This window comes from Microcaecilia unicolor, chromosome 3, assembly GCF_901765095.1.
Source record: "Microcaecilia unicolor chromosome 3, aMicUni1.1, whole genome shotgun sequence".
Lineage (NCBI taxonomy): Eukaryota > Metazoa > Chordata > Amphibia > Gymnophiona > Siphonopidae > Microcaecilia > Microcaecilia unicolor.
Genome location: NC_044033.1, coordinates 431670381 through 431696621, shown reverse-complemented (window position 1 = coordinate 431696621; position 26241 = coordinate 431670381).

The window sequence follows — 26241 nt, the reverse complement described above, 5'->3', positions numbered from 1 at the left end:
TTAACTGTACCAAGTTTAAGATGCTATAAATGACTCCAGGATTACTGCAGAGAGGAATCCCCCCACTCTCAAAATCCTCACTTACTAATATTACACTGGTGCCCTTCAACTGCAGCAAAACCAGTAAGGGGTTAGCTCTGCAACTACCAGTGCCCAAACACAAAGGAATTCCCATCCTAAAAGCATCTATATGACAAAATCTGCTTCTGCTTTCCCTCTCTCAACAGTTATGACCTCATTTTAACTTATAACATTACTCTTATCAAAGAGTAAAACCAGTTGCATCCTTGCACAGTGCATCTACATAGAACCAAACAAAAGGGATGATGCTTACGTTAAATATATGATTGATCACTCAGATTAGCTCAAGGATATTCAATCTTTGACAATTTATCTGAAAGACAACTGGTAAAAGGGCCGCTTAGATCTTAAAATCATCTGACTGACATTTTTACAAATGCTGTTATGTGAGAGAGCCATGCACAACATATCATTTATTTACTAGTTTGAATCTATTTGTCATGTCATATTGTGTGGTGTTTTCTGGTGCACAAGACTTGAGCTACTCAATCTACTCAAAGTCACTATTTGCCAGCCTTGGAAGGGTTATTGGAAATTTTGCCAATGTAAAGGAAGGATTCCCAAAGCTGCCATGGTAATTCAATATTGCCAGCTTTTAAGGGAATACACAGTGAATATGTAAGACAAATCTGCATATTTTGGATCTCCACTGTACGCAAAACTCGCTCATGATCATCATGAATATCTCAAAAACTAACTCAGAGTCACCAAGTGGACAAGCATTACAATATAGAATAGTGCCTAATGCACAAAGGCACCTGTCAATCATTGGCACCTTAGACACAACTTATAGAACTGCCCCATAAATATTCTGGGTCTTAATTTGTATTCATTTTTTCTTTAGTAATAAATCAACTGGAAAGGTGCCCAAACCTTTGCTCCTTCCACATTCACCATTTTAGTTACCTGCTAATTTACTTTCCTTTAGTCCCTACAGACCGGCCCAGAATGTCTAATGGGTTATACACGCCTTTCAGCAGATAGAGACCAAGAACACAATCTTGAGAGAGCCAATAAGAACCCAGCTCGGCCCTTGCAAGTCTCAGTAACAAATCAAGAGGACAGAAGAGAGAAATATAACACTTGTGCGCCACTCGGCTCTGGTACAGTATTCTTTTTGGTCATCACAGAAACCAATGCATCCACCACCAGAGGCTTGAGCCAGTCCTTGTCCTGTTCCGGCACAGGATAAAGTCAAGCCATGGAACACACTAGCCGGAAAGGGGCGTCCGGAGCAATATCCCTTATGTCCTGATACATGGGAAAGGATCTGCTAGACCTGCAAACCCCCTTATCTAAGGTAGCAACCCTTACACTGTTATGAAGCCTCTTGCACTTCTTCAAACTTCAATGTGGATGACACCAACGCAATAAGTTCTTGTAAGTCCTCCTTGTGGAAGGCCCTTGCCACAGAAGGGTTCTTCCCCAGAAGTAAATCATCTTGAGCAGGAAAACCATGATCATCACCCCCAAACTCATCCATAACCAAGTCCAGAGCCTCCAGATATGCTTCAAAAGGCTCTGAATCCAGCCCCAGGGCCTCACCCTGATCCTCCCAGGAAACCATGGGTCTCTTTGCGCCTGAAAAGGCCCCCTTGAATGCCTCTGGGGCCACAGTAGAAAGAGGGGAGGACCGCTTTTATAAAAAAGGCTTTATTACATTGCTAACACAAACTCCAGAGGGAATCTCCCCTCAGGGTTCCCTCCGTGTGCACCTTCAGGCAAACCCAACACTAACTGAAACTGCCATGAGGGCTTCAGTGTGGCCTGCCCTGCTGCCACTGGCTGATCTAAAATGGCGGCAGTTCCCACCAAAATTAGGCCTGGTCTGCTGCTTGCTCCCGCATCAGACAACGTACCTGCTACCACAGAAACTGCCAAACTAAGTTCCCGAGTCCACCGACGCTACCGGCACTGAGGGATCTGATGAGGTACGTATCTTACACACCCCCATGGCAGTAAGAGCACGCCGCTGACAGACCATGCATCTGCACAATTTCTCCACCATACTGCTGCACTGAACTCCGGCCTGAGGCACAGAGGAGACAGTCACTGAAGGGAGAGAGCGAAGCAATGTTGGTCTTTGGGGGGGGGGGGGGGTTGGGGGGGTAAACTCTGCTGTATGCTCTCTTGCAGCCTGAATTCGTTGCCTTTTTGTTTTAAACCATGACTGCTCCCTGCAGCTCTGCAGCACCCTTCTCTCGAAGGGGTGGAGGCCGGAAAAGGGAGCTACGAGAACCCGATGACTAAGAGTCTGCCTGGGTAGCTTGGGGAGAGAGGTGGGAGGAGGGACTCAGCCACCTGAGTGTACACCCCTGAGACACTAGAGAACACCACGGGCCTCAGCCTCTACCAGCCAAGAATAAACAAACAGCGCACAGATTAAGAAAGGAACACTAAAAGAAAGTATTCCTCTTGAGGGGGGGGTTCTAATAAGAAAAAAAGGATAGATAAAGAAAGAGACTGAAGGGCTCACCATGTCTTTCACCTGCTGGAGACTGAGAATACTGAGGCTTGCAAGGGCTGAGCTAGGCTCTTATTGGCTCTCTCAAGATTCAATGTATTATATATTATCTATCTCAACTTATCATACACTACTAAGTCCAACTTTACATTGTTTTCTACTGTTTTATTAAAATTCTATTAATTTTGTATTTCAAATTACTATGTAAGCCGCATTGAGCCTGCATTATGTGGGAAAGCGCGGGGTACAAATGTAATAATAATAATAATGTTCTCAGTCTCCACTTACTGGAACACGTGCACAACCCAACAGTCATTCTGGGCCAGTCTGGAGGGACGCTAAGGTAAAGGTGGAGGGTAAGAAATATTGAGGGAGAACAAACCTAAAAACAGTTTTCTCCAAATTCAGTAGCAGAACTCGTGTATCACCTTCCAGCCCCCACTGGTGGTGATTAATAAAATCTGTTAGCTGGAACCCATTCATATCATGCATAACTGTAGGGCAATTTTCCATAGGAACCCTACAAAAATAGAGCGGAACAACTTCTGAACTGCATGAATACCAGCAGGTAGCCAATAAAAAGAAAAAGAAACAAATGTAGAATAGGAGGTAGATCCAAAAATGAATAAGCAAGAGAGGTAAAAAGGTAAATTGATCCTTTCTGGTAAACCTTTCTTTTAGGAGGCAAATGAACACTTAATGAGGAAATGCTTTTATGCTAAGAGTCAAAAGTACTTGCCAACACATTTAGATGGTATTTGTAACAGGGTACAACAGCATAATTCTTCATTAATAAAATCTATCGCTTTGCTAAATAGTTTCATGACCAAAGGGCATACAAAAAAAATAAATCATCAAATCACTGCTAAAAGACTTTCTAAATCTGATAAGCAAAATTATCTCAACTGGTATAAGATTCAAATAGCACTTTTAGTAAATTCCCTGTCTAGATTTTACCTTCGCTAGCAGCTATGCTGGTCCTGAATAAAGAATGGACTTGTGGGTTCTCAAAAGCTCATATATCATATTTGTTTTTGTTGCTATTGTTGTACATTTAAAATAAGAGAATGCTTAACTTTAAGATTTCTAGACCATTACAGAACTTAATAAATTCTTACTTCTCATGCGCATGAAAGGAACAGCCAAGGATTACTTTGATTATTTTACACCATACCAGCTGAGAATGAAAAGCCTTGCTCTCAAGTCTAAGGTGGAAATTTTCAAAAGAATTTTTGCAGATAAAGCAGTGCTTTATGTGCAAAAACATGAAATTGTCCTACCTGATCATTTTCTTTCCTTAATCAGGGCATACCTTTCTGAAAGAGAGACTGCTACCCTTCCAACCAGCAGATGAAGGTATGGGAAAAACTCTTACCCAGTAAGCTTACCAGAATAACCTGCAGGTGCTCAGTGGACAGTTCCATTATGCATCTGTCAAAGCAGCAGAAGATCCCTTTGTAACACACAACCCAGGCCCCATCAACCACTGTAGCTGCAATGATCATCCAGTAAGAATAACACCACAGTGCAGCGCTCGTTAACCTGCATACAGAAGAATTTTTTTTTTTTTTAACTAAGATTAACAGCAGGGCACCCTATGAGCCCCAGGCCTTAGTCTTGAAGGTGGGTCTCAGTATGGTATGGCCCGACTAAAGAAAAGGAAATTGAGGTAAGAATTTTTACCTTCTTTGTTATCCAAGGCTGTGCCATTCTGATTGAGTGGGATATACCCAAGCAGAACTACTGGGCAGGGGAAGATAAAGCCTCCCGAATGTCTCCTAAAGTTTGAATGCGTTCTGGCCAACCAGTAATGCTTCACAAGGGAGTGAAGCGAAGACCATGTTGCTGCCTTACAAACCTCCTCTGGGGCAACCGTGCTGGCCTCTGTCTAGTCGAGTGGACCCTCAACCCCTGCAAGACACCTAATGATTCCTACAAAATGTAGGCAGACTCAATGGCCGCCTTGATCCACCATGCAATACTGGCCTTGGAGGCTTCTTGGCCCTTCTAAGGGCCATGACAAAAGACAAAGATGATTGGAGGTGTGAAAATCATTTGTCTGCTCCAAGTAATACAGCAACATCCTCTGGATGTCCAGCCTGTGCAGTCTTCAAGTCGAAGGGTCAGAATGATTCTCCTCAAAAGATGGCAAACAGACCTCCAGGTTCACAGGAAACCTTGGGCAGAAAGGAAGGAACCATGCGCATGGACACAGAATCCTCTGAAAGAGAGATACAAGTCTCAACAAGATAATGCCTGGAAATCCAAGACTCTGAGCTGAGGTAATCACAACAAGGAAAACTGCCTTAAGCCTAAGGTCTTTAACAGAGGCGAACCCCAATGGCTCAAAAGGAGCCCCAGAGAGCAAATGGAGAACCAAATTCAGATCCCAGGATAGAAAGGAGTGGCAAAAATAAAAAAGCATAAATGCACCACCCCCTTCAAAAAATGGGTCACCTTCCCACGCATTTGTCAGAAAGAGACCCTTCACTTTGCCCCAAAAACTTAAAAGAGCAGCCGTCAGGACCTTTAAGGAGCTTGGCACCAAACCCTGATCCAGACCCTGCTGCAAAATATCTGGAACTTGTGCCTTCCAGGGAAAAAACATTCGTCCAGCACACCAACCATTGAAAAATTCCAGGTTTGCACACAAGCCAAAGACATAGAAGACTTTTGGGACTTAAGCACTGCAAACACAATCATGGGCAAGAAACCACACCTCACTAAGCACCACCTTTCATGGGCCAAACCTTAAGGGATCTGGACCTTCCATTTCTACTGGACCTCGATGAAGTAGGCCGTGCCCCCTGGGCAGGAGGAGTGGCTCAGTCACCAACAGATGCACAAGAGAGGTGAAGCCTAGTGGTTAGTGTAGTGGGTTGAGAACCTGGGGAACTGGGTTCGATTTCCACTGCAGCTCCTTATAACTCTGGGCAAGTCACTTAACGCTCCATTGCCCTAGGTACAATACTTACATTGTGAGCCTATCAGGGATAGAGAAAGTATCTGCATATAATGAATGTATACTACTTTGATTGTACTACGGAAAGGTGGCATATCGAATCTCATAACCTTTACCAGGTCCACATATCGCAGCCCATGAGGCCAATCCAGAGCCATCAGAAGGACTAGATGAGGATGCTGTGCAATCCTGCACAAGAATCAGCTTATCAGAGGCCATGGAGAGAAGACATACAGAGGCTCCTCTGCTGGCCATGACTGGACCAAAGCAAGACTGCGGCTGAAGAAATGTTCTGACTTGGCATTGGAGCTTGTAGCCATCAGGTCGAACACTGGTGGACTCCATCAATTCTGAATTAGCTGAAAGACCATCAGCCCAGCTCCAACTCCCCTGGATCCAAACAGAGAACAGCTAAGGAATCCGCCTTGACATTGCTTGCTGGCTATATGGACCACTGAAAGGGCTTGCAGATGTCCCTCTGCCCAAAGGCAGAAGCACACAGCTTCCAATGCCATTGTCAGGCTCCTGGTGCCACCTTGCTTGGTGATGTAAGCCACTGCTGTGGCATTATCCATCAACGCTTTGACTGCCTTCACCCAGAACTGAGAAAGGAACTCCACCGAGACCAGGCACACCACCCACGTTTCTAGATGGCTGATGGACCAAGAAGTCTGCAGCGGGGACCAAGTCCCCTGAGCCACTCAACCCAAGCAATGAGCTCCCCATCCTTGGAGAGTCATATTGATGGTAACCATCAGCCACTCTGGAGCAAAGGTAAACAGGTGGTCCAAAGCCCTGGCCTCTCTGATAGTCCCATCCGGTAAACAGCAAATGCAAATAAGTGCATAAATTTGGGGGGTAATTTTCAAAGCAGAAGTATATGCACCTGACCACCAAGGTATTTTTTTTTATATTAGGGCAAGGCAGGGGGTCGGGTCAGTCATGTGGGGGCAGGGCGGATGCCACTAGGGATAGGTGGGAAAATTAGGTTCTTACCTTGGTAATTTTCTTTCCTTTAGTCATAGCAGATGAATCCATAACGAGTGGGTTGTGTCTATCAAACAGCAGGGGGAGATAGAGAGCACTGAAAAACCTTAGTGCCTCATGGCCAGCTAGCTCCATCTGCCTCTTCAGTATTTGAAGCTTCCAAAGCAGTGTTAAACCGCAAAGCATAACAACATGAACTTTCCTCACAGCGGATGAACGCCCCAAAACTGGAGCTATAAGTCAAAAGATGAAATGGACTCATCCTCCTGGAGGGAATGAACTCATCCTCCTGTAACTGAACAGAAATCCTGAAGACTGTTTTCCAACTTCTCCCAATGAGGGAACATATGTACAGGAAAAGCTGAACATAAAAGTAACATGAAACGCATAATGAACCACTGAGGGAGGGCTTATGGATTCATCTGCTATGACTAAAGGAAAGAAAATTATCACGGTAAGAACCTAATTTTCCCTTCCTTGTCATCAAGCAGATGAATCCATAACGAGTGGGATGTATCAAAGCAATCCCTAGATAGGGTGAGAACAAGCCACACCACGCGCCAGCACTTGTGCTCTAAAATGCGCATCCCTCCTGGCAGCCAAATCCAGCCTGTAATGTCGGGCAAACGAGAGCTTAGAAGCCCAAGTAGCTGCACTACATATCTCTTGAAGAAAGAGTGCTCCAGTTTCAGCCCAAGAAGAGGAAATCGCTCTTGTGGAATGTACCTTAAAGGCTTCAGGCGGAGGCCGGCCAGATAGCAGATATGCTGAAAAGATAGCTTCTTTGAGCCAACGGGCTATAGTGGCCTTAGACAATGAAGACCCTCTGCGCGGACCTGACAAAAGAACAAAAAGATGGTCAGAGGTCCTGAAGGCATTTGACATGCACAGGTCTGCAACAGAGCCCTTCGCACATCCAGAAGGTGGAACTGCCCATAGGCTTCTGGAAACTCCTCTTTAGAAAAGGAGGGCAGGAAAATGGGAAAATTAGGTTCTTACCTTGGTAATTTTCTTTCCTTTAGTCATAGCAGATGAAGCCATTACGTATGGGTTATGTCCATCAACCAGCAGGGGAAATAGAGAGCACTCAAACTTTCATAGTGCCCTCCTGGCCAGCTAGCTCCACTGCCTCTTCAGTATTTGAAGCTTCCAAAGCAGTATGGCAAACCGCAATGGGAATCACAAGAGCTTTCCTCACAGCGAACGATGGCCCATCACAAGGGCATGAACTCATAAAGGAGGGAATGCACATCCTCCTGGAGGGAATAAACTCATCCTCCTTATTGTATAAGTGGAGGGGAACACACGCGCCTCCTGGAGGGAATCAACTCATCCTCCTTATTGTATAAGTGGAGGGGAACACACGCGCCTCCTGGAGGGAATCACACATCCTCCCAACACACTGGAGGGAATGAACTCATCCTCCTATTTATAGAACTGGAGGGGAACACACGCGCCTCCTGGAGAGAATCAACACATCCTCCAAAAAAAAAACATGCTGGAGGGAATGAACACATCCTCCTAAATTTAAACTGAACATGAATCCTGAAGATTGTTTTCCAACTTTCTCCCAAGGAAGGAACTTCAGGAAATTAGAACAGAACCTGAAAAACAGATTCACAGCATACAGACAATCATACAGGGAGGGCTCATGGCTTCATCTGCTATGACTAAAGGAAAGAAAATTACCAAGGTAAGAACCTAATTTTCCCTTCCTTGTCATCAAGCAGATGAAGCCATTACGTATGGGATGTAACAAAGCAATCCCTAGATAGGGTGGGAACAAGCCACACCACGCGCTAGCACTTGTGCACCAAAACGCGCATCCCTCCTGGCAGCCACATCCAGCCTGTAATGTCGGGCAAAGGAGAGCTTAGAAGCCCATGTTGCTGCACTGCATATCTCTTGAAGAGAGAGTGCTCCAGTTTCAGCCCAAGAGGAAGAAATCGCTCTAGTAGAATGTGCCTTAAAGGCTACAGGTGGAACCCTGCCGGCCAGCAGATAAGCTGAAAAGATAGTTTCTTTGAGCCAGCGGGCAATAGTGGCTTTAGATGCTGGAAACCCTCTGCGAGAACCGGATAGCAAAACAAACAGATGATCAGAAGTCCTGAAAGAGTTAGTAACTCACAGATACTGCAGCAGAGTCCTGCGCACATCCAAAAGGTGCAGCTGCCCAAAAGATTCTGGAAACTCTTCCTCTGAAAAAGAGGGCAAGAAAATAGGCTGGTTTAAGTGAAAGGCTAAAACCACCTTAGGCATAAAGGAAGGCACGTTCCGAACCGTGACTCTGGACTCTGAAAATTGCAGAAATGGGTCTCTACAGGACAGCGCCTGGAGCTCTGACACCCGTCTCGCCGAGGTAATGGCCACCAGAAAAACGGCCTTCAGTGTCAAGTCTTTCTCCAATGCTCGCCGAAGCGGCTCAAAAGAAGATGCCTGCAGGGTTTTCAAAACTAGCCCCAGGTTCCAAGCTGGACAGGGTGCTTGCACTGGAGGTCGGAGCCGAAGCACCCCTCTAAAAAACCGTGCCACATCTGGGTGAGCAGCCAAAGACATGCCTTCCACCTTACCACGAAGGGAGGCCAACGCTGCCACCTGCACCCGCAGGGAATTATAGGCCAAGCCTTTTTGTACACCTTCCTGCAAAAAGTCCAGAATCGGCAAGACAGGAGCCCGCATTGGAACAATGGCTCTGGAAGCACACCAAGACTCAAACAGGCACCAAATCCTGGCATAAGCCACGGAAGTGGACCGCTTGCGGGCTTGCAGGAGAGTGGAAATAACTTTATTGGAATAACCTTTATCCCTCAATTGCACCCTCTCAATAGCCATGCCGTAAGACCAAAGCAGCCGGCGTCCTCCATGGCTACCGGTCCCTGAGTCAACAGGTTCGGTACCAGAGGTAACGGCAGAGGAGCCTCCAGGAGCATCTGTCAGAGGTCTGCATACCAAGGTCTCCTTGGCCAATCCGGGGCGATGAGGACCACTTCTCCTGGGTGCAGCCGAATCCGCAAGAGCAGGCGCCCTATCAAGGGCCATGGGGGAAACACATAAAGTAGACCCGGAGGCCAGGGTTGAGCCAAGGCATCCAACCCCGCCGAGCGAGGATCTCTCCGTCTGCTGAAGAAGCACGGGACTTTGGTATTGGCACTTGTCGCCATTAGATCCATCACGGGCTTGCCCCATTTGGCACAGATCTGCAGGAATACTTCGTCTGCCAGATTCCATTCTGCTGGATCGATCTGATGCCTGCTCAGATAATCAGCCTGCACATTGCTCTGACCTGCAATATGAGCTGCCGACAGACACTGAAGATGTAGCTCGGCCCAGTGGCAAATCAGTTCGGCCTGTGCGGCTAGTGCTCTGCACCTTGTTCCGCCTTGTCGATTTATATAGGCCACCGTTGTCGTGTTGTCCGACATCACTCTGACAGCCAATCCTTCCAGGGTCACTTGAAAGGCCAGAAGTGCCTGAAACACCGCTTTCAACTCTAGGCGGTTGATGGACCACTCCGACTCCTCGGGTGTCCATAGACCCTGGGCATGCTTCCCCTTGCAGTGTGCGCCCCAGCCCTTCAAGCTGGCATCTGTCACCACTAGGCACCAAATGGGGAGCGTCAGCGGCATTCCTCGCCGCAGCATGCTGTCCGAGAGCCACCACTCCATGCTGAGACGGGCCGCAGGGAGCCAATTAAGTCTGCATTGGTAATCCTGAGAAATAGGAGACCATCTCCGGAGTAGGGAATACTGTAGAGGTCTCAGGTGCGCTCTCGCCCAGGGTACCACTTCCATCGTGGCTGTCATCAATCCCAGCAGCTGGACAATGTCCCAAGCTCGCGGGCGGGGCATCCTCAGGAGCAGACGGACCTGATTCTGAAGCTTGCACCACCTTAGCTCGGGTAGGAACACATAGCCCAAGACTGTGTCGAACCTGGCCCCCAAAACCTCTAGAGATTGTGAAGGGGACAGGTGACTTTTGGCCATATTGACGACCCAGCCTAGAGATTGCAGTACTGAGACCACTCTGGCTGTAGCTTGTAAGCTCTCTGTTGCAGAGTCTGCTCTGATGAGCCAGTCGTCTAGGTACGGGTGAACCCTGATACCTTCTCGCCTGAGAAAAGCAGCTACTACTGAACTGGAAATGTTTTCCCAACACCGCAAACCTCAGAAACTTCTGGTGCGGGGGCCAAATCGGTATGTGCAAGTAAGCTTCTTTCAGGTCTAGAGACGTGAGAAACTCTCCTGGCTGAACCGCCGCAATGACGGAGCGCAGGGATTCCATGAGGAAATGCCGCACTCTCAGGGACTTGTTCACTTCTTTTAAGTCCAGAATAGGGCGAAAGGACCCACCTTTTCGCGGCACCACAAAGTAGATGGAGTATTGGCCGCAGCCTTGCTTGGCGGGAGGCACCGGGGTCACTGCCCCTAACTGAATCAGACCTTGTAAAGTCTCCTCCACCGCCGCCCGTTTGACGGCAGAACCGCATCGGGACTCCACAAACACGTCTCTTACTGGGGCGTTGAATTCTATTCTGTATCCATCTCTGATCAGGTCCAGAACCCACTGATCTGAGGAAATCTTGGCCCACTCCTCGACAAAGAGGGAAAGCCGTCCTCCGATGACAGGCATCGAGGAGAGGGCCGGCGCACCATCATTGAGAGGGTCGCCCCTGAACTCCTGGTCTTGAGCCACCGGCTGCGGAACGCTTGTCCGAGCGAAAGGAGTTCCTCTGCTGACCACGGGCACGTGAAGTGAACCCAGCAGAACGCCCCGGGCGGTACCTTCTAGCTTCACGGAAGCGAGGTCTGTACGAGGAGTGGACCGCCTGGCCCTTAGAGTAAGGCCTCTGCCTATCTTCGGGCAAGCGCTGGGGTTTTGGATCACCCAGGCCTTTCACAATTTTCTCTAACTCCTCACCAAATAGGAGAAGTCCTTGAAAAGGCAACTTCACCAACCTTTGCTTAGAGGCCATGTCCGCTGCCCAGTGTCGTAGCCACAGACGACGGCGAGCCGCCACTGCTACTGCCAGTTGTTTAGCCGAAGCTCTGACAAGGTCATAAAGGGCATCAGCCAGAAAGGACAACGCCACCTCCATCCGCGGAGCCACATCCAAGAAGGGCTCCGCTCCATCTCTGGGCTGAGCCACTGCCTGTTGCAGCCAAGCTAGGCAGGCTCTCACAGCATAACAGCTGCATGCAGACGCCCGAACAGTGAGACCTGCAATTTCAAAGGACCGTTTCAACGCTGTTTCCAACCTACGGTCTTGAACGTCCTTCAGGGCAACACCTCCTTCAACAGGGAGGGTAGTTCTCTTTGTCACCGCAGTGACTAGGGCATCCACTGTAGGCATTTGAAAACGAGCCATATGTCCCTCACGCAGAGGGTATAACTGCCCCATAGCCCTGGAAACTCTCAAAGGTCCCTCGGGGTCAGCCCACTGAGCCGAAACAAGCTCTAGGATGGAGTCATGCAAAGGGAAGGCCCGAGCAGCTTTTTTGGTACTAGCCATCCTGGGATTACCCGAGGAGGCCATGCCACTGTCAGGATCTTCAATCGAGAGGGCCTGCAGGGTATCTGAAATAAGCGCTGGCAGCTCATCACGGTGGAAAATCCTCACCGCGGAGGGATCATCCAGATCCAGTGGTAAATCCGCACCTGACTCTGGTTCCTCAGACCAAGAACGTCTGTCAGAGTTCTCCAAATCCTCACACCTCGACCACGGGGGAGGAAAAAGGTGCACCACAATCTGAAGGGGAATTAACCCTTCTGCGCTTATCTTTAGGCCAAGCATCCGGGAAAAAAGCCTCACTGGGCAGTCCCAGGCCAGAATCCATCGGGGGGGCAATCAGAGGAGCCTCAGGCGACCCTTGAGGAAGGGCTCTTTTCATCATGTATGCTTTATGCAGCAAAAGCACAAAATCCAGGGAGAAAATCTCACCCTGGGCACCCAAATCCTGTCCGGTGCTAGCCACTCCTGAGATAACCTCATCTTGAGGTGCCCCACCCGGCTCAGGTCTCTCCGTGTCCACGGAGGCCGCTCCATGCGTGTAAGCAAAATGGCGCCCGCTGCCAGCTCAGAGCGGGAAGAAACATCGCTCGCCATGCTCGGGCCGGCTCCTACGCCAATACAGCACGATTTACAGAGCCCTGCTGCTGATTTGCGCTTGCCACAAGTGGAACAGCGCTTTACATTGTCCGCAGCCATCGCCGAAAAACGGCGGTAAAATCCAAAATGGTGGTTCACGCCAAAATCGCCCCGATCGCGGGCCCACCCCAGAGGAGTTGGAAAACACTCTTACCTCAAAGGATCTAGTGTACAACTACGATCCTGCTGAAAATCAGGTCAAAAACCTCTGTTCCAGCGTCTCTGCGTTTAAAAACGCGATGCGACTTTTTTTTTTTTAAGCTGTGAGGAAAGCAGAGGTATTGAAGACTCCGGAGGCTCAGATGAGTGGGAAAGGCAGGGAAAGGGCGAACCTATATGCATCCATCCACTGTTGGTGGGTAAGGACAAGGAAAGCAAGGCAATATGTCCACATCCACAGAGGTATGGGTAAGGCAGGGAAAGGGCTAACCTATGTGCCTTTAAAGTGAAGCTGCTATAGCCTCCAACACCCCGGTTAACAACTGGCAAGCCAGGAACCACCTCCCGGCAGACTTTTCTGGAGCTTGAACAAGCTGCAGCCACCCTGCTAAGGGAGATAGAGAATACTGAAGAGGCAGTGGAGCTAGCTGGCCAGGAGGGCACTGTGAAAGTTTGAGTGCTCTCTATCTCCCCTGCTGGTTGATGGACATAACCCATACGTAATGGCTTCATCTGCTTGATGACAAGGAAAGGCTGGTTTAGGTGAAACGCTGAAACCACCTTAGGCCTGAAGGAAGGCACCGTACGTACCATTACTCCGGACTCTGAGAACTGCAGAAATGGGTATCGACAGGACAGCACCTGGAGGACGGAGCCGAAGCACCCCTCAAAAAAAACGTGTCACATCCAGGCAAGCAGCCAGAGAGAGGCCAGCGACCTTCCCTCGAAAACATGCTAAGGCTGCCACTTGAACACGCAGGGAATTATAGGCCAAGCCTTTTTGTAAACCATCCTGCAAAAAGTCAAGTATCGGCAAGACAGAAGCCCGCATAGGTGTGATCACTTTAGAAGCACACCAAGCCTCAAATTGGCGCCAAATCCTGGCATAAGCCACGGAAGTGGAACGCTTGCGGGCCTGTAGGAGAGTGGAAATGACTTTACTGGAATATCCCTTGTCTCTCAATTGCGCCCTCTCAATAGCCATGCCATAAGACCAAAGCGGCAGGCGTCCTCCATGGTCACCGGGCCCTGTGACAACAGATTCGGTACCAGAGGTAATGGCAGGGGATTCTCTACCAGCATCCGCTGGAGGTCAGCATACCACGGCCTGCTGGGCCAATCCAGGGCAATGAGAACCACCTCTCCTTGGTGGAGACAAATCCACAGGAGTACTCGCCCTATCAAGGGCCACGGAGGGAACACATACAGGAGGCCCTGAGGCCAGGGTTGAGCCAAGGCATCCACCCCTGCTGAGCGAGGATCTCTCCGTCTGCTGTAGAAGCACGGGACTTTGGCATTTGTGCTTGACGCCATAAGATCCATTACGGGCTTTCCCCATTTGGCACATATCTGCAGGAATACTTCGTCTGCAAGTTCCCATTCCGCTGGGTCGATTTGATTCCTGCTCAGATAATCAGCTTGCATGTTGCTCTGACCTGAAATATGAGCTGCTGACAGAAACTGCAGATGAAGCTCGGCCAAGTGGCAAATCTGCGCGGCCTGCGCTACTACTACTACTACTATTTAGCATTTCTATAGCGCTACAAGGCATACGCAGCGCTGCACAAACATAGAAGAAAGACAGTCCCTGCTCAAAGAGCTTACAATCTAATAGACAAAAAAATAAATAAAGTAAGCAAATCAAATCAATTAATGTGAACGGGAAGGAAGAGAGGAGGGTAGGTGGAGGCGAGTGGTTACAAGTGGTTACGAGTCAAAAGCAATGTTAAAGAGGTGGGCTTTCAGTCTAGACTTAAAGGTGGCCAAGGATGGGGCAAGACGTAGGGGCTCAGGAAGTTTATTCCAGGCGTAGGGTGCAGCGAGACAGAAGGCGCGAAGTCTGGAGTTGGCAGCAGTGGAGAAGGGAACAGATAAGAAGGATTTATCCATGGAGCGGAGTGCACGGGAAGGGGTGTAGGGAAGGACGAGTGTGGAGAGATACTGGGGAGCAGCAGAGTGAATACATTTATAGGTTAGTAGAAGAAGTTTGAACAGGATGCGAAAATGGGTAGGGAGCCAGTGAAGGGTCTTGAGGAGAGGGGTAGTATGAGTAAAGCGACCCTGGAGGAAGATGAGACGGGCAGCAGAGTTTTGAACCGACTGGAGAGGGGAGAGGTGACTAAGTGGGAGGCCAGCAAGAAGCAGATTGCAGTAGTCTAAACGAGAGGTGACAAGGGTGTGGATGAGGGTTTTGGTAGAGTGCTCGGAAAGAAAGGGGCGGATTTTACGGATGTTGTAAAGAAAGAAACGACAGGTTTTGGCGGTCTGCTGGATATGAGCAGAGAAGGAGAGAGAAGAGTCAAAGATGACCCCAAGGTTTCGAGCTGAGGAGACAGGGAGAATGAGAGAGCCAGCAACAGAAATAGAAAACGGGGGGAGCGGGGAGGTGGGTTTGGGGGGGGAAATGAGAAGCTCGGTTTTGGTCATATTTAATTTCAGGTGGCGTTGAGACATCCAGGCAGCAATGTCAGACAAGCACGCTGAAACTTTGGTTTGGATGCAAGGTGAGATATCAGGGGTAGAAAGGTAGATTTGGGAGTCATCAGCATAGAGATGGTAGGAAAAGCCATGGGATGAGATTAATGAACCAAGGGAAGAAGTGTAGATAGAAAAGAGGAGGGGACCAAGAACAGAACCCTGAGGTACGCCGACAGGCAGAGGGATAGAAGTAGAAGAGGATCCACCAGAGTGAACACTAAAGGTGCGGAGGGAGAGGTAGGAAGAGAACCAGGAAAGGACAGAGCCCTGGAATCCAAGTGAGGACTGCGCTGCTAGTGCTATGCACTGAGTGCCGCCTTGGCGATTTATGTAGGCCACTGCTGTCGTGTTGTCCGACAGGGTCAATTGAAAGGCCAGAAGCGCCTGGAAAATCGCTTTCAACTCCAAGCGATTGATGGACCTCTCAGACTCCTCGGGTGTCCAAAGACCCTGGGCATGCCTTCCCCGGCAATGTGCACCCCAGCCCTTCAGGCTGGCATCTGTTACCACCAGGCACCAATTGGTGAGCGCTAGCGGCATTCCTCGCCGCAGCATGCTGTCTGAGAGCCACCACTCCATACTGAGCCGGGCCGCAGGGAGCCACGTGAGTATGCATTGATAATCCTGAGATATTGGAGACCACCGTTGAAGCAGGGAGCACTGCAGAGGTCTCAGGACCTGATTCTGAAGCTTGCACCGCCTTTGCTCGGGAAGGAAGACCATCCCCGAGGCCATGTCGAACCGAACCCCCAAATATTCTAGAGATTGAGGGGGGTCAGGTGACCTTTTGGCTATATTGATGACCCAGCCCAGAGATTGCAGTACTAAGACCACTCTGGCTGTAACCTGATGACTCTCTTCTGCAGAGTCTGCTCTGATGAGCCAGTCGTCTAAGTACAGGTGAACCCGGATACCCTCTCGCCTGAGAAAAGCAGCTACTACCACCATTACCTTGGAAAAGGTTCGGGGAGCTGTGGCGAGGCCAAAAGGCAAGGCCCGAAACTGGAAATGTTTTCCCATCACCGCAAAACGCAGAAACCCCTGGTGCGGGGGTCAAATTGGTATGTGCAAGTAAGCTTCTTTCAGGTCCAGAGACGTGAGAAACTCTCCTGGCTGTACCGCCTCTATGACGGAGCGCAGGGTTTCCATGTGAAAATGCTGCACGTTCAGAGACTTGATGACTTGTTTTAAGTCCAGGATAGGCCGAAAAGACCCTCCTTTTCGCGGCACCACGAAGTAAATGGAGTAACGGCCAGAGCTGCAATCGGCGGGAGGCACGGGGGAAACCGCCCCAATGTGAATCAAGCCTTGCAAGGTCTCCTCTACCGCCGCCCGTTTGGTGGCAGAACCGCATCGGGACTCCACAAACACGTCTCTTACCGGGGCATTGAATTCTATTCTGTAGCCTTCTCTGATCAGGTCTATGACCCACTGATCTGAGGTAATCTTGGCCCACTCCTCAAGAAAGAGGGAAAGTCATCCTCCTATCAGAGGAATCGAGGCGGGGGCCGGCGCACCATCATTGAGCGGGTCGCCCTTGAACTCCAGGTCTTGAGCCTGCTGCTGCGGAACGTTTGTCCAAGCGAAAGGAGTTCCTCCGCTGAAAACGGGCACGCGAAGTGAACCCAACAGAACGCCCCGGGCGGTACCTTCTAGCTTCACGGAAGCGAGGTCTGTAAGAGGAGGGAACCGCCTGACCCTTGGAAGAAGGCCGCAGCCTATCCTCGGGTAAGCGCTGGGGTTTGGAATCCCCCAGGCCTTTCACAATTTTCTCCAACTCCTCACCAAACAGGAGAAGGCCTTGAAAGGGCAACTTCACCAACCTTTGCTTAGAGGCCATGTCAGCTGCCCAATGCCGTAGCCACAGAAGACGGCGAGCCACCACCGCTACAGCCATCTGTTTAGCCGAAGCTCTGACCAGATCATAAAGGGCGTCAGCCAAAAATGACAAGGCCGACTCCATCCATGGTGCCACCTCCGTAAGGGGCTCCGCTCCATCTCCGGGCTGTTCCACTGCCTGTTGTAACCAAGCGAGGCAGGCTCGGGCAGGGTAGCCGCTGCATGCAGATGCCCGTAAGGATAGGCCTAAAAATTTCAAAGGACCGTTTCATAGTTGCCTCCAGGCGACGGTCCTGCATGTGCTTCAGGGCAACTCCTCCTTCCACTGGGAGAGTAGTTTTCTTTGTCACAGCCGTGACTAGGGCATCCACTTTAGGCACTGCTAGGCGCGTCAAATGCTCCTCACTTAGAGGGTATAATTGCCCCATAGCCCTTGTAACTTTCAAAGGCCCCTCGGGGTCTGCCCATTGAGCCGTGATAAGCTCTTGGATGGAGTCATGCAAAGGAAAGGCTCGAGCAGGCTTCTTAGTACTTGCCATCCTCGGATTACCGGAGGAGGTCTCAGTACTCCCAGGGTCTTCTATAGAGAAGACCTACAAGGCATCAGTAATAAGCGCTGGCAGCTCATCGTGGTGGAAAATCCTCACCGTGGAAGGCATTGGAGCCAACTCTGTGGGTGATTGAGCACCCCCAATATTGAGAAAAATTCCTTGTATGTGTCCAGGGGAAGGGTTATGTCCATTAGGCTTAGCACCCCCAATAATTCTGAAAAGTTGACTCCTATGCGAAAGGATCATCTGGATCGGTGGCAATCCTGCTTAGCACCCCCCAATAATTTTGAAAAGTTGACTCCTATGGCGGAAGGATCATCTGGATCTGGTGGCAATCCTGCTTAGCACCCCCAATAATTTTGAAAAGTTGACTCCTATGGCGGAAGGATCATCTGGATCTGGTGGCAATCCTGCACCTTCTTCTGGCTCTCCAGACCACGAAGGCCTGCCAGACCCCTCAGAGTCTTCACATCCCGACCACGGGGGGGGGGGGGGGGGGGGAGAGAGGGGTGCGCCACTCTCTGAAGGGGAATCAACCCTTCTGCGCTTGTCTTGCGGCCATCTGTCAGGGGAAAACGCGCCTGAAGGTAATCCAAGGCCAGACTCCACTGGAGGGAATACAGAAAGCAGGGCCGCAGAGGACCCCTGCGGAAGAGCTCTTTTTAACATGTATGCATTATGCAGCAATAAAACAAATTCAGGGGAAAATGGCTCACCCTGGCCTCCCGGTTCCAGTCCGGGGGAAACAGCTCTTTTATTAGCCTCTACACGACGCGCCCCTCCAGTCTCAAACCCCTCCACCTCAGCGGGGTTGAGTACTGTTCTTTTTAAGGATTATCTTACTTTATTTAGGCAGAGTGGACTAAATTCTCTATATGGCACCAAAAATTAGCACAGCAAGAAAATATGCATTAAGTGCTATTCTATAAATGGTGCTCTGGGTTGGGAACTGTTTATAAAATAGCGTTTAGTGCCACAATCCACACCTGACTTTTAGGCGAGGATTTATACCAACTAAAACCTGGTGTAAATCCTTGTGCCTACTAAAGAGGAAATCTACTGTACTCTGCAACAGTGCACACAAAAACCTGGCATGCTCCCTTTCTGAATCTGCGCATAAGAATTTACATGCTTATCTTTATAGAATCACATCTAACAAGATTTGTGAGTAAATTCTAATCACTGCCAATTAGTGCCGATGATTGTTAGCGACCTATTATCGGCACTGATTGAGTAATGAGCCAAACCGTGCACGCAATTTGGGTAAGCATCCAATTTTGTGCATCATTTATAGAATCCGTGGTTACTACTACCACTAATCATTTCTATAGCGCTACTAGACATACGCAGCAAATTTTTATTACTGCATTTTCCTCAATAAACTGATAACCGTTGGTCTTTATAAATTTTTGTTTTCACAATATAATACATTGGATGAAACCTCATCTACTCAAATTGAATACATATCCCTCCCCCACTGATAGCTTTATTTTGGATGATATTTCCATACCTCACCAGTCCAAAATGCACAGTTTAGGCATTTAGATCAATTTGGATGTCAATACACAGATCCATCATGTGTCTTCAGTATTTGGGAAGTTACATTTGAGGCAGGTTAGATCTTATTTTTCTGAAGACTGCTTGCAAAAATTAGTGCACGCTTTTGTGTTCTCTATAAGTGATTACTGTAATTTGCTTTATTTAGGTAGAAAGAAGATGATTCTAGCCAGGCTGCAACTTTTATGGAAATTATTTTGGGTTTTTTTTAAACTTGTCCAAACCTCTGAACTTTTGAGCACCTTAGGATTGTTTTTACATGCAAAGAGGACTTTTTTGGGGGGGGAGGGGAAGGTCAGGTTGGTGACTGGGTGGATATTTTGTACATTTAAATCAATTATTTTCTCTATACAGTGTCAAATGTTCTTGTTTCACTTGTAGTTTAATAAACATGATTCAAAACACAAAACTTCACTACACTAACTGCTTTTGCCACATTTTCTGACAACAAATTCCAGAACTTAATTACAGGTTGAGTGAAGAAATTTTTTTCCAGTTTGTTCTAAATGTATTACTTATTAAACTACTAAGTTGTGTGCTCCCTAGTCCTTGTAATTTTGGAAAATGTAAAAAAGTGATTCACATCTACCCATTCCTCTCAGCCATCTCTTGAGCCTTTCCTCATGTAATAGTCATTCTATATCCCTTTCATCATTTTGGTAGCCCTTCTCTGTACCTTTTCTAATTCTGAGATGTGATGTCCAGAATTGCACATAACATGGAATCATACCAGGATAGCCAATTTCCTGAAGCAACCAAGAGCAGACAGAGCAATGCAGTTACATTTTCTAAATTTTCAAGTATCATTAAAAAAAAACCCCAAAAACTGTAAAATTGTGTATGTGGAACTGGGAAGAGAGCTCATTTGGCAAACTCTGAAAAGAATCTGGGAATATTAGAGAGGCAACATGAAATGTCCAATTTTTCTTTTCAATCTGCTATTTAAAAACACACACACACACACACACACACACACACACACAGATAAAGCAAGTACATACACATGCATGCTCTAATACCAATAAGAAAAAAAATGCATAAAATTCCAAAGAATTAGCTATTCCCCAGCTGCATGAAAAGAGAGGAATCAATAATTTTTTTAGCTCTCTTGTGAGCTTAATGGCAACCCCTTAAGTCTGTATTTCCTCTTTTAGTTTTAAAGACATGCATCTTAACAGAAATAGTCACATCACAATATGAAAGTAGTTATGAAAAAACTGTACATCTACCCTAATGGGATTATCCAAAGTCACTATATATTTACTGTATTTGGGAAATGAGAACTCATCATGTTCAGTCCACAAGACAAGAAATGAAAGGCATGCTAAGGAACTCAATCATCTACTCTTTCTACGCCTCTGGAGAATTTCCATTACATTTTTCCCATGCTTACAAATAAACCAGTAGGGATGCTTTCAGTTCCATGTGGGCTAACAGTGCTTCAAACACAAACTCAAGCCTGCTTGCTAGAAATAAAACACAAACTACAATTCATCTGCAGAAAAAAAAAAAAAAGCTGTACATAACAAATGTAGCAAAAATGGTCAACTTAGTGATGAAAGAATGGAGCTGAAAAACTCTCATCTCTTTATCAACTATGTATCAAACTTTTAAACTGATTTTTGAAGAATAAGGTCTTTTGTAATCATGTTCCACTCTATTCTTATGCTCATCTAGTGCCCTATTTCCCCATGAGGGGACCTAAACATATCCATAGTGCTATCAATACTGCATGTATCAAAAAAATGTATTAATAAGTGTGTAGCAACAGAAAACAGTACTATTATTCAACATAGTTGGCTTTGGAGAAAAATCATTGTTATTCAGTTTGTGCTCAAAAACATCTTTGTAAAGATATCTACTACTACTAATACTAATCATTTATACAGCGCTACTAGACATCCAAAGCGCTGAACACATTAAACCCCAGATTCTATATGGCGCACCTAAAGATAGCGCTAAAATCGGCATAGATTCTATAACAATGCTTGTAATTTAACAAACTAATGAACGCTTATAACAGCACATAACAAGCAATAATAAGCACTAATTAGCACTGATTAGAATTTATGCGCACAACCCGCTAAGTGTATTCTGTAACAAAGTGCACCAAACTTTAACATGCGCATGCAAAAGGGGGCATGGTTATGGGCATTTCGTGGGCGTTCCAAAATTTACATGCCTAGTTACAGAATATGGCCTAGTGCGTCTAAATGTACACGCAGGGATTTACACCAAGTTTTCATTGGTGTAAACGGATATGCGTAGATTTCGTCATTGAAATATGAACTAAGCGCATTCTCTAATCAACACCTAAATCCAGGCACTGATTACAGAATACACTTAGGCGGCACTGATTTCGGCGCAGATTTTTTTCTTTTTTTTAGGTGCCACATATAGAATCTCCTCCTATATGCGGATACTTTCTCTGTCCCTAGAGGACTCACAATCTAAGTTTGTGTACCTGGGGCAATGGAGGGTTAAGTGACTTTCACAAGATCGCAAGGAGCTGCAGTGGGAATTAAACCCAGGTTGCCAGAATCAAAGCCCACTGCACTAACCATTAGGCCACTCCTCCACTCCTTATGTAAATTATATATTATTATAGGGATAGTGTGAGATTATAACAGAGCAAAAATTGCTTTGCAGTGGAGAAATAAAAGACGGAAAAGGAGCAAAACGTCTTCACGTAGCTAAAATACGCTACCTGTTGGATCTCACATCCTATCTTCACCCACCCCCCCCCAATTTTGTGTTTCTCTTAGACTAATTTGTGGGAGCCAAGATTCAATTGTTACAGCTATGACCAATTAAATAAAATAGGGACAGTACACACAGGGATCTGAAGACCTCCAGATATGACTCTGCAGACTCAAGCCACCCACAAACCTCAACTGGAGACCAGCTGATCAACTGGACCAGGAGCAAATCACTCAGATCCAGAGGCTGAAAAGTATGTCCATATACCTGCTAGAGAGAAAATACTGAGCAGCTAGACTGGATGCCAAGAGGGATATGTCTCAGCTCAGTTTCTAGTTCTCTATCTCAATCTGCTGATTGACAGACTCAGTATCCCACAGGTTCTGAAATAGTGGGAAGCTACATAATGGAATTCACTTTTAACTTGCTAAGAATTCAGTACACAATTCTAACTACTGTGTGCTATGCATCTCATTTGCATATTACATCAGAAGCAAAAATTTACTGCAGTACTAGAAAAATAAGGAGAAATTAGATCTTACCTGCTAATTTGCTTTCCTTTAGTCCCTCCGGACCGGACCAGGATTGGACTGTTGGGTTGTGCCCGCCTACCAGCAGGTGGAGACTGAGAAAAACTCTGACTCTAGAGAGCCAATAGGAGCCCTGGCCATGTGACCTTAGCCTCAGTATTTGAATAACAAAGCAGGAAAGAAAAAAAGAACTTCTGTGCCGTATGGAATCCTAGCAGCCACAAATTCCTCGGCAAAACCGAGTACTAGAGCTCACCAGCAACTCTCACCAGAGAAGTGGTATGGCCCATTTGTATTAGAGCTCGCCAGCAACTCTCACCAGAGAAGTGGCATGGCCCATTCATATTAGAGCTCACCAGCATCTCTCACCAGAGAAGTAGTATGACTCACTTAAGGTTTCATATATATTCCATCAACTGAGCTCACCAGCAACTCTCAACAGAGAAGTGGTATAACATATTTAAGGCTTTATATCTATTCCAGCAACTGAGCTCACCAGCAACTCTCACCAAAGAAGTGGTATGACCCATTAAGGTTTTATATATATTCCAGCAACTGAAGTCACCAGCAACTCTCACCAGAGAAGTGGTATGACATATTTAAGGTTTTATATATATTCCAGCAACCGAGCTCACCAGCAACCACCAGAGAAGTGGTATGGACCACGCAAAGTCTTTTTTTTTTTTTTTTTTTTTTTAATATATATATATACAGTATCATCTGTTTGTTTGTTTTTGTTTGTTTTTTAAACATTCCACTTCCAACTTAATAAAAGAATCTAAAGAGTTGATAGAACATGGGAGGGGCCTGGTCCGGTCCCGGAGGGACTAAAGGAAAGCAAATTAGCAGGTAAGATCTAATTTCTCCTTCCTTAGCGTCCCTCCGGACCGGACCAGGATTGGACTGTTGGGAAGTACCAAAGCAGTAATCTTACGGGAGGGACAGACATTGAGAATGCGGTAGAGTCCCTGAAAACACCCAAACTAGGATGAATACGAAGCCAAAAGCTTGACGATCCAAGAACCGCCAATAAACTAAATAGAATAACTACAAAGCAAAAAAGCTGAAAAGTCCAAGCGACGCTGAACATTGTCCCCTACCAAGTGGCCGCTATATAATGTCCCCCTACTGCACTATCAGTGCAGCGCAAAGGACAGAGAGACTCGAGAAAAACAAAAAAACGACTGAAAGAAAGATGGCAAAGGTAGAAGCAGAGCCGCCTGTAAACAAAAAACTGCAATGAATCTACCTCAGCTGAGAAAGTGGAAACCGAAATCCTGAAATACAATACTCCCGATATCGTAGACTATTGCTGACCTAGCAACAGATTGGAAGTATGTAAAGCCTGTCAGTGAGAAAGTACCTGATCACTAGAAGCTAAATAGGTAAAAACAAGAATGCAGTTAAATACTATGCAGAAGAAGAAGGTACCTAAATCCCCTGCTGCAAACTAGACTGAAGGTGCAAATAAACTGACAGCCGCTGCAGTTACCCAACATGAAGAAAACATATCTCAGAGCGCAATTCAAATGAGAGAGAGAGAATCATCTGTAGCTGTTGCCTCTGCAAGCAGATCACCTGAGACTCTTGTCTTAAAACCCCAATTAGTGAAAACGGAATAAATCAACAGTAGACACTTGTTAGTACCTTTCATCTGTTAGATACATATAGAAGTCCATAAAACACTACACAGTTCCAGGAATAACATGTACAGAATGTTGTTACGTTTAGGAATCTAGCCAGGTGCTCATGGTCTGGATTGGCCGTGGACCGAAAGGTGGGCTCGATAGGACCTTTGAGCTTTTCCCAGTGTGGAATTACATATGTACTTATGTAGTAGAACTATAAATATACATATATATTTTCACAGATGCAGCCATCAAAAAAACTGCTCACTGTGTATATGCTCCTGGCATACTTGCAGGAAGAATGCTCAATCTCAACCACCAGACCCAAGTGCTGCACTAGTGAGAATACAGAGGCCAACTGAGCGGAGGAAATCCCATCCGAGATAAATATCTGGATACGAGAGGGCATCTATCTCTGCCGCTGACAAGTCTTTTTAGCAAGAAAGTAAGCGAGGCACATGGAAGGTCAGAGCGAAAAGAAATAGTTCTAGAACTGGGACCTCCCCTTAAGGTACTATCCACTGAGAACTCCCAGAAGTTTTTTTTTTTTTTTTCCCAATGGTCACGAAATTGACGGAGTGAAAAGCTGCCAAAAAAAAGACTACCGAGACTCCAAAGAGAATGAAGAAAAAAATTCCTTCTTGGGAGCTAGAAAGTAAAAATTTTACTCTGCAAAATAGAGCAAGGTAATGGCCAAAGGCCCAAGAACATCCAGAGAAAACAGAAAGTGGGACGCTTGTAGAGAAGACAAAAACAGTCTGCGCCAACGTGACTAAACAAAGAGAGAAAAAATAGAGACATGCTACGAAATCTAATGAAATCACACGAGAGCTCAAAAGAGAGATCAAATGAGACCACCTGGCTACACGCACCCCGTAACCCTAGAGTGGTGCCCGAAATGCACCACCCGTTGCTTGACCTGACAACTCTGCCAATACGACTGTCTGTATGAACCAGACATCTAGGAAAGGATGAAACGAGGAGACGTTGTTGCATGAGCGCTGCTGCTAACTACGACCATAACTTAAGAAAAAAAGGTGCGCGGAGCCGACGCAAGACCGAAGAGCAGGGCAAGAAAACTGGTAATGAGGACCTTCTCATCATCCTTGTATCGTGGACATTACTCCTCCTATACTGAGATGTACTAAGATCTACCAACCCACACCCATAAGAAATGAATGTGGTACTTGCAACCTGGATTGACCACAACTGAGGACAGGATGCTGGGCTTAATGGACTCTTAGACTTCCCCGTATGACAATACCATATACTAACCAAAAATGCAAAGGAAGTAAAGAATCCCCTTCCAATTGAAAGGAAGGTCTGGAGTGAGGACGTATAGATTGAAAATGAAAGGATCACCATATGTTGCGCGTGGACTGAGACACACTGGCCTTTAATTTTACCGGATCTCCCCAAACCTTGTATCATGTCATGCCTCCTTCCTCACTGAGAGTACAGAGATGAACAGACGCACACTCACGAGATATGAATGTGGTATTTGCAATCTGGATTGACCCCATCTGAAAACGGGATGGAGACTCTTGGCCTTTCCCATTATGGCAACACTTATGCCCTTATGGCAAAAAATGCACAGAAAATGAGTGAATCTCCTTCCAAGAGAGAAAAAAAAAACTCTGGAGAGACGAAGAATAAAATGAAAATGAAATGGAATAGACTTGGAAAATACCTATTACGTGGTGAATTTGTGCCACAGGAGACAAGACTGTACCTGACGTCAAGAAAGCTTGAAACAAGACCCTAAAATCTGTAAGGAAGAGAAAGGGATAGCAGATGTTATGGATGGTCATACTGGACAAAACCAGAATGTTTACCATGTGCCCAGGCTGAACAGATAGAGGAAACAAAAATACAAGTAGATGGCGTGAGGACCTCCCACTATCCTTAAGTGGGAGAAAATGCAAAATTGACCGGATAACTTTACTCCCTAAGTTAACATATATCTTGTAAGTCCTAGAAGAAAACTAAGATAACACATGAGAAACTCCAAGACAGTTGGAAAGTAGAGAAGACGTGAATAAAACATGCCTTCTAAAGCAGTTGAGAAAACTGGGTGCTCGGTAGACAGGACTGAGTCTCCTAGAATATGAGAACCATCTGAACCATGTAGCCTAGGCAGCTGTCATCTGCTATGCCAAA